At 35.8% G+C, this 10,346-nt stretch overlaps 1 pseudogene across 1 annotated transcript; it reads left to right on the top strand.

Moving 5' to 3' along the window:
• Positions 1-2,235: 2,235 nt before the first annotated feature.
• Positions 2,236-10,135, top strand: LOC143584710 (G-type lectin S-receptor-like serine/threonine-protein kinase At4g27290; annotated as a pseudogene). Its single transcript, XR_013144406.1, has 7 exons — positions 2,236-3,532; positions 5,137-5,295; positions 5,440-5,597; positions 6,901-7,111; positions 7,177-7,414; positions 7,489-7,632; positions 9,830-10,135. The product of XR_013144406.1 is annotated as a G-type lectin S-receptor-like serine/threonine-protein kinase At4g27290 (transcript).
• Positions 10,136-10,346: the final 211 nt, after the last annotated feature.

Raw genomic sequence — 10,346 nt, forward strand, 5'->3', positions numbered from 1 at the left:
CGCTGATTCTAACATAGCGCGCTCGCGCAGGGCGCACATAACGTGCCCGCGCTGATTCTAATTTAGCGCGCATAATATTCACAATCACCTAATTATTAGGTTGATTACTAGTTTATAGGGTTGGGAAATTACCGGGTGTCACATAGGATATGCAGAGAATGGATGTAGGTAAAACTTTACCTCCATTTGAATATAAAGGATATTTTCAGAACCCGCTACAAATTTCTAGTTATAATGAGGAAAAAAAACACTTAGGCCACCCAGGGTGGAGTGTGGTGAGCCGCCATCATGCGTGACGGCCTCATGCACACCGTCGCCGGTGCCCCATCACGCTAAATGGTGGTATAGTGCGAGATGGCTATCGCGCTGTGAGGGGGGGGGATCTAGAAAATTTGAATGTTGGAGGGGACCGTTGGTGGGGGGGGGGGGGATTTAAATAAAAAAAATTAACCAATACACAAATGAAATATAAATAACCATTTCAATTCAACTCAAAACCAAATCCAACTCAAAACACTCTCAATCTTCCTCTTCATTCACAATAAAAAAATATGGAATTTCTGAACGACTTGGTTTCCTTAGACACCGATAGCTCTTCATCTTCGGACGATGACACTCTCGAATAGTTCCCGTTGTTATATAACGAATTTGACGGCCCGAGCCGTCCAAAGAAAAAAATGGTGGATTGTGATCGTATACATGCCCACGAAGTGCTAATGAACGGCAATTTAGTGGAGGAGCCGAAATACAACGACGAGACATTTAGGGAATGCTTTCGTTTGCCGAAATCTTTATTTTTAAAGATTGTAGCCGACGTCGAAGCAAACGAAGAATGGTTTCAAGAATCTTACGACGCGAGGGCAAACGAAGTCTTACGGCGCTTAAAAAATGCACATCCGTTATTCGTCAATTAGCGACAGGTAACCCACCCGACCAATTCGATGAATACTTACAAATGTCTGAGAGAACTTCACGTGAATGTCTACAATTCTTTTGTAACGCGATTATTAAATTGTATGGCACATAGTTTCTACAAAAACCAATAAGGCACGACATTACACGTCTTTACGCCGCGCACGAGGCTAGATGGAATTTTCCAGGGATGCTCGGTAGCATCGATTGTACACATATCGAATGGATGAATTGTCCACGGGAGTTGCGAGGGACGTATGTTAGGGGTGATATCAAACGACCGACCATCTCACTTGAAGTGGTTGCGTCAAATGATTTATGGTTTTGACATTCTTATTTTGGTGTTCCCGGCTCAAACAACGACATCACCGTTTTGTACACATCACCGTTGTTTCAAAGCGTAACAAATGGTACTGCATCTTTCTATCCGTATTTTGTCATCGGGAGATATTACTGACGTGGCTACTATCTTGTCGATGGTATCTACCCGCAATGGTCTGTTTTTGTGAAAGCCTTTTCGTTTCCTGTCGAGGAAAATGAAAACGCGTTCAAGAAGTTGCAAGAATTGGCAAGAAAAGATGTCGAGAGAGCTTTCGGTGTTTTAAAGGATAGATGGTGCATACTTAGTCGACCGGTTCGTGCAATGAAATAATCCACGATATCTAGCTACGTGTATGCATGCATCATATTACACAACTATGTTAATAAAAGAAGATGGAAATGCAATTTCTCCATATTGGGTACCGGATCCTCATACTCAAGTTCCCGTTCCTGATGATATGCAATTAGACTTGCGGGATGAAAATATTCACCATCGGTTGAGATGGGATCTAGTTAAGCTTGTAGGTTCTTTAGGTTTGGAATTTCCGGATTTAGACGAGGAGTAGACGTTTAGTTTAACTTTTATGTTTTAATTCTAACTTTTAAGTTGTATTATGTTATAGTAAAATATTGTTTTTATTTTTTTTGTTCTAGTAAAATATTGTTTTTATTTTTTAAGTTGCAAAAAATAAAAAACACAAAAAAATCCTATCACACCACACCACCACCCCTACCAAATTGCATCACATGTGATGGATTTAGATTTGGTGACATGATACGCCACCATTGGATGTGATGGGTGATGAAAGTGGAACCACCCACTCCCCCTTATTATTTGATCTTGTTATTAAATTTTACTGATGACCATGCAAGTCTTAAAATAAAAATAAATACATTATATTCCCTTTCAAAGAAAAATATATGCGTAGTTGATACTCCACAAGTCCACGGGACTATCTAAAATGGAGTTTTGTATCTAATTTTCGGAATTGATCTATTACTGATACCTTAATGGCAGAAAGAAGAGTAGCTAACTGCAGATTGATATTTGGCTTCTTTGTTGTATTTTATGCATCAATAACTTTCACTTCCTGTGCAGACACCATATCTGCAAATCAAATCATTAGATATAATGATACCATTGTTTCGCCAAAAGAAACCTTCGAACTTGGTTTCTTTAGCCCTGGCAACTCGATGAACCATTATGTCCGGATTTGGTACAAGAAAAGATCGAATGGAACAGTTGTATGGGTAGCCAACCGAAACGCACCACTCACACATACCTCTGGCGAGCTAACTCTCACCCTTCAGGGACTTCTAATCATACATGACACCACCACGGGCACTATCCTATGGTCATCAGCGAACGCATCAACAACATCCGTGAGTAATCCGATTGGTCAGCTTCTAGATACAGGCAATTTTATAATTCACGACAGCAATCAAGAAAATCCCATATGGCAAAGTTTCGACTTTATGACAGACACTTTACTTCCCGGAATGAAGTATGGCAAGAATTTGGTTACCGGGGTTGAAAAGCGCCTAACATCATGGAAATCAAATGATGATCCAGCTATGGGTAACTTTTCTTATGGGATTGATACTAAAGGTTATCCTCAGGTGATCCTAACGTAAGGCTCGAAGATAAAGTTACGGGGAGGTCCATGGAACGGACTCAGGTATAGCGGATACCCTAATATGAGACCGAGCAACTTTTACAACTACACCTTTGTTATCAATGAACGCGAAATTTACTTCCAGTATGATCCCATAAATTCTTTGGTTTTAATGCGGGTGGTATTACTGCCAGATGGCCGTATAGAGCGCTTGATATGGTCCGACAGCGAACAGGGTAGGAACCTTTTTGTGGCCATAGAAACCGATCACTGTGATCAATACGCTGTGTGCGGGCCAAATGGGAGGTGCAACATTGGCAACTCCCCGTTTTGTGAATGTTTGAAGGGGTTTGAACCCAAATTTTCTGATCAGTGGAGCACTGCAGACTGGTCTCAAGGGTGTCACCGCACTATTCGTTTGGATTGTGGACCGGGTGAAGGGTTCAACAAATATTCTAATTTGAAATTACCCGACACTCAGTGGTCAAGGTATAACCTGACCATGAGCCTTGTGGAATGTGAGAAGATGTGTAAAAGCAATTGTTCATGTAATGCTTACACAAACTCTTATATCTCAGCGACTGGGAGCGGTTGCTTGCTATGGTTTGGTGACCTAATTGATATAAGAATGTTGGTTGAAAACGGGGACACTCTTTATATAAGAATGCCCCTCTCAGAGTTAGGTAAATCCAAATAGTATTTTTTTTTTCTATTTATTTTCATTGGAAAACAAACATGCATCTGCACATGAACATTATGTTTTCACATGCTGATCAACAGAAAACTGGAACAATCAATCAATCAATCAACCATGCCCAGTAAAATCCCACCGACAGCAAAGCTATAAGTAGGGTCTGGGGAGGGTGGGATGTAGGCGCACCGTACCTCTATCCAAAGGAATAAAGAGGTGGCTTCCAGAGAGACCCTCGGCTCTAAGTACATATGTATGAAGCAAAATAAAGGAAATCAAAGTTTAACAGTTATATAAAAACTACTACTAATTATAATAATATTAATAATAAGATCACAGTTTAACAGCTATATAAAAGCTAATAATAATTATAATAATAATAATACTATAAGTAAGGGAAATACCATTATGGTATGTAACCTAAATAAGTTAAGTCTAAGCCCTAAGGTATTCAATTCTCTCTAAAAATCCTTAACTTTAATTCTACTTCTCCACGAATTCCTATCCTCAACCATGTCCTCGGAGAGGTTTAGGTCTATCAAATCATGCCTAATCCTCTCATCCCAAGTCAATTTCGGTCGTCCTCTACCCCTCCTCCCCTCTATAGTAATGTTTTCTACGGATCTAACAGGATTCGTCGTCTGTCTTCTCTTTACATGTCCAAACCATCTCAATCTCCACTCTCTTATCTGGTCTGCTATGTTCGCCACCCCTAATCTCTCGCGAAACACAACGTTTCTTATTCGGTCTAGCCTTGTGTGCCCACACATCCAACGTAGCATTCTCATTTCTGCTACCTCCATCTTCCGCACTTGTGCCTTCTTGATGGCCCAACAATCTGTTCCATATAGCATTGCAGGTCTAACTGCCACCCTATAGAATTTTCCCTTTAGTTTAGTCGGGAAACTCTTGTCGCACAATATACCTGTGGCTGCTTTCCATCTACATCATCCTACCTGAACTCGGTGGGTCACATCACTGTCTAATTCCCCATCGCTCTGTACAAATGATCCTAAATACTTGAACTTCGTTACCTGCGGGACCACCTGCCCTTGAATTGTGATCTGTGCGTCTTCATTGTCGTTTATCCCACCAAAATCACAGTGGAGGTACTCCGTCTTAGATCGGCTAATCTTTAAACCTTTTGTCTCTAAGGTTGTTCGCCACTCCTCAAGCCTCATGTTTAGATCTTGTTTTTTCTCAGCAAGTAACACAATATCGTCTGCGAACATCATGCACCACGGGAGAGTCCCCTGAATCGACTTTGACAACTCATCCAAGACTAATGCAAAAAGAAACGGGCTCAACGCTGATCCCTGGTGAAGACCTACCTCTACAGGAAAGAAATCAGTATCCCCCACTGGCGCACGGACACTTGTTTCACTCCTGGTATACATATCCATAATTATCTCTATGTAATTCCTGGGCACTCTTCTACCCTCCAAGCACTCCCAGATCACCTGTCGTGGCACACTGTCGTAGGCCTTTTCTAGGTCAATAAACACCATATGTAGATCACGCTTCTTCTCCCTATACTTTTCCATTAATCTTCTTATAAGGTGTATTGCCTCTGTGGTGGAACGCCCCGGCATGAAGCCAAAGGAATAAACTCAAGTGCAATAGAAAAAGGAATAAACTCAACTGCAAGGATCATAAGGCTTCAAGTTATGGTCCCCATAGCCTTTGTGGTTTTGCTCATCCTAGTTTTGATATGTTTATTGTATCGGTTTAATAAGAAGACACAACATCAACAAGGTATGAAGTTTGAACAAGTTTTTTTTTGTACTTATGAATGCGTCAATTTGGCATGTTCGATCATCAATAGAACAAAAACTGAATCATGTTGTCACATACATGTACAAAATGTTTACTGGTTTTTGAATTATATCTACTTCACAGGGACATCCATAAACGAGTTTGAAAGTGATCATGATAATAGAAGCGGTGGCGAAGATCTAGAGCTACCAATTTTTGGCTTGTCTATATTACTTAAAGCTACAAATTACTTTTCAGTGAACAACAAGCTCGGAGAAGGTGGTTTTGGCCCGGTTTATAAGGTATGCTTTGACTCCATTATTTGTTTTACATATGGTGTAATGGTCGGTCATCATCTGGTGTCAATCAAGTCATTTTAGCTTAGATTGAAATACTTAAGACCAAAGCAAAATCATACTAAGTATATATCTATATGGGCAAATACCATATATAAGTTAGAAGGTGTAGAGTATATAGGGGTTCCGTGAGGGCATTGCCTTGGTGTACAGGATTTGCATTGTTGATAGAAGGTTGTGTGAAATTGATTATCACTAGTAATCGGTCGTTAGTGCTAACAGGTAATTAGTGGTAATTGGTAATAGCTGTGATCAACAGCTTGGGTGTTCATAGGAACTAAGTTACTACTGACAAACCAATCTTCAACGATAACTTTCTACTGAAGATTTTCGGGTGGATTTAAACTGAATAACATAGTTTTAATTAACCACCAACGGAAATACTATTTCATTAATAGTTGTAATGTTTCCACAAAGCATTGTGACGATTCCTTATCTATCTAGGTAATGTAATTGGTATGTTTTACAGATTGTTTAGATACAAGTTTGGGCACTCATTTCCATACGATAAACGATACTCGTTATTGTGTTATCTCTGAATTATATAATTAAAGATTTGGATAATACTACAAAATTGTTTTGATATGAAATAGATCAGGACATGATTCACAGAGATACTCGCGCTATTTCAAAAATATAAAACCTATAAGATGATTCTTAATATAAGTAAAAGAGATCATACATAATTGCTAAGAATGCATGGAAATTATTTAACTAGATGGTTATTTAACAATTAGCCAATAAGTTCTTATATAAAAGTTGATAGGCAATGCTACCATTTGTAAATAGATAAATATTGAGACTTATTTATTTACAAGTATAAGAGATAAGAAGAACAACATAATATATATACAATAAGTGGACAATATCGAAGGATTTTAGAGAATCTTAATATATAGTGGCACCATCATCAAATACCAAATCCAATCTTTCAATTGGTAAATATACTTCCTTAGTTCCTTTCTTGAATCTTATTTTATTTTGAAATTTGAAAAAAGTAGACACTGACAACAACTCGCATGATTACCCATGATTGTCGCTACATGGTGGTTGTGGACTAGATCGGTCACATTGATCAACTAAACCACGTTCAATACGAATTCCCTTGTGGTGTTCTTGTGTTTTTGTGATCGAAAGTGGGCATTATGATTTGCCAAACAATAGTGGTAGAAACCGGCTAAACGAAACAACTCATGAAACTTACACTCTTTGATGTTGTACACAAACTAACTAAAAAGTTATGTTTCAGGGTATACTTGAAGACGGGCAACAAATAGCAGTAAAGCGACTAGCAAAGACATCCACTCAAGGACTTGATGAGTTCAAGAATGAAGTCATCTTGATATCTAAACTACAACATCGCAATCTTGTTAAACTTTTGGGCTGTTGTATAGAGGGAGGCGAAAAAATGTTGATTTATGAATACATGCCAAACAAAGGCCTCGATTCCTTTATATTTGGTAAATGAGTTAGTTTAAAAAAATTCTTAGAAAGTATAAAATCAACAACTTCAAACTATTCATAGATAAAGCTCAAAGCAAACTCCTTGATTGGCCTACACGTTACCACATTATCAATGGAATTGCTCGCGGACTTCTTTATCTTCACCAGGATTCACGGCTTAGAATCATACATAGAGATCTCAAAACAAGCAATATTTTGCTCGACATTGATATGAACCCAAAGATATCAGATTTTGGCACGGCTAGAACTTTTGGAGGAAAGCAAGTAGAAGCAAACACAAATAGAGTGGTTGGAACATAGTGAGATTATCTACCCTAACTTAATTTCAATTTTATTTTGTGAGTAACTTACATTACGTTTAGATTCTTCACAGTGGCTACATGGCGCCAGAGGAGATGGTAACTTTTCGACAAAATCAGATGTATATAGCTTTGGCGTAGTTGTGCTGGAAGTTGTGTGTGGGCTAAAAAATAGAGGATTCGTCCACAGAAAAAACAACAATAACCTTATTGGGCATGTAAGTATTGTCTGTCTAAATTTTATTGTGCAAATCGTATAAAAGGGCAGGGTAGAAGCCAATTGGGTTCTTTCGTACTTTTTTTTACCAAATATGAAGGAATATAAATATACATTTTTGGTAACTATCTTTGCTTTCACTTATAAAAAAACTAACATAAATATACATTTTTGTCTGCAGTTCATATGTTATTTTATTAAAATGTAAAACGTGAGTTGTATGTAAAGCACTTATTTGTATTAGCATATTTCAAAAAAACACAAATAAAACAACTAAAAAGTAAAAAAAATATCAAAATATATCTGTTCAAAGAAAGGTGGTTTATATTAGCATATTTAACAAAAAAACAAATAACTAAAAAAACAAAAAAGAAACCACAACAAATCTATTCAAAGAGGTCTCCCCAACAAAAAGAAAGTACCAAGAAATTCAAAACTATTTATGTGTCTAGAACTTGCATTGCATAGTTTTTCAAAATTCCTAGCCTAGCAACAACCAACACACAAACATATCTCAATTTGATTGACATCAAAATAATTTGCATAAACACGAAACAAAACTAATAAAATATTCACAAAACATTTTGTGACAACAAACCTCTTAATTATACTATATAATAATGCAGATAAAAAGATGAAAAAAATCTGAACTTTTTAGAATTTTGTTAAATATTATACACTATTAGAAAAAGCAAAATTATATATGAACATCATTAACAAAAACATTATATACTAATTTTATAGAAGAAGAAAACCCATTGAAACAGAAAATCATCCTTAAACAAAAAACTAAAAAACTCCTAAAAATATTTTTTTAATTGAAAATAAAATATATATTCAAATTTTCGTCTCTTCCATTCTTCTTATATTTTGTTACTCTTCACCGAAAAAAAAATAATTAAAAAAGATGTTGTAATGCATATACTTATTACTGTGCGATATTGTTGTATTACACATTGTAATATTTTGTATTTTTATGTTCAATAGTGTTTAATTGCAGTTATTCAATACTTGTGTATTGTATATGTGCAGTAAGGTTATATTATAGTAAAAAAATATATATAAAAACATAAAATTCAATGTAATACACATGTGCATTAATGTTGTATTACACATACGTACTAATGTGTATTCAATGTGTGTTGTGCATTACTCTTATATTGCATATATATAATAGTGTGTATCAAATATGTGGAATATTGTTGTAATCAATGCAATACAACACTCTTGCATATATGCAATACACACTATTGTATATTGTGTATTTTTATGTTCAATTTATATATGCACAATATACACTATTGTATATCGTGTATATTGTGCATATATGATTAACTACACCGATGAGGTTTTTTATTTTTATTTTTTTTTATTTTTTTAACAATATAAACATATAAGAATAATGGGGAAAAAAAAAGAAAATACATTTTTTTTAAAGTTAAAATTAATTCTTTAAGAGTTTACGTTTTATGTTTAAGAAGAGTTTTCTTTTGATCTCACCCATATATATATATATATATATATATTATAGGGATGGATCTTGCGAGAAGTGATATTAGAGCGAGAAGTGTGAGAAGTGAAGGTGTAACTCCATTAATCCCTAATTTCTCTCCGTTTTTCATATGATGTTACATACATATATGTAGGTTGATTGTATTTATGTCTTAATTACACATTCAAACCTACCTACAAACATATAAATGTATCGAGTCACATTCAAACCTATGTACCTACACACATACAAACATACTTACACATATACAAACATACGTACCTACACACATACATATGCATCTACATAACGCACCTACAAATAAGAAATGGAGTGAAATTAGGGATTAATGGAGTTACACCTTCACTTCTCGCACTTCTCGCTGTAAAAAAACTTCTGAAATGATCCAATACCTCTATATATATATAAGATATATATATATATATATATATATTCTAGGTATCAAATTTTGTGTTTTTTAAACTTTACCTTACCTTTATATGAATTGATCAACATTGAACATGTTAACTTTTTCCAAACTTGTGTATAGTTTCAAAGATTATCCAAAATGTTAACTTATGATAGTTTGCACCAAAATAAAGTTAATTATCTAGCTAAACAGACCAGATCGATGGTTCCCTTCTTTTAATGCAATTTACCGTTATGAAACCCCAAACATAAAACTTGTGTTCGTTGATCTTGATAGGCATGGAGACTTCATAATGAAGGCGGATCATTGCAATTGGTTGCTAAGTGCCTAGGTGAATCAATCAATGTGCCTCAGGTTCTAAGATCGATCCATGTTGGTTTGTTGTGTGTTCAACGTCACCCGGAAGAACGGCCTACCATGACATCCGTTATTCTAATGTTGGGAAGTGAGGGTCCATTGCCTTTGCCAAAAGAACCAGGTTTTTACGTTGGGGAATATATGAAAGATATTGCACAATCTTCAAGTTCATATGGAATAACTTCTAACAACGAACTAAGCATTATGTCGTTGAATGGTAGATGATAAAACTGAAACGTGGAATTAAACATAATTATTGAAAAAAATATTTTTATGCATGTTGAGTAATCAAACGAATCTCTTTATAAGTAGAGATATTAAAGAATTGATATTGATGAAACCAATAAATGAAGATAAACCAATAAAAAAAGAGGTAACAATGCTATAAGTTCTCTCTCAAATGCTATAAGACGCCCTCTCAAGCTAGATGTTCAGA

This window comes from Bidens hawaiensis, unplaced genomic scaffold, assembly GCF_021521415.1.
Source record: "Bidens hawaiensis isolate Kalapana, Puna unplaced genomic scaffold, B.hawaiensis_p1.1 tig00033255_1, whole genome shotgun sequence".
Taxonomy (NCBI): domain Eukaryota; kingdom Viridiplantae; phylum Streptophyta; class Magnoliopsida; order Asterales; family Asteraceae; genus Bidens; species Bidens hawaiensis.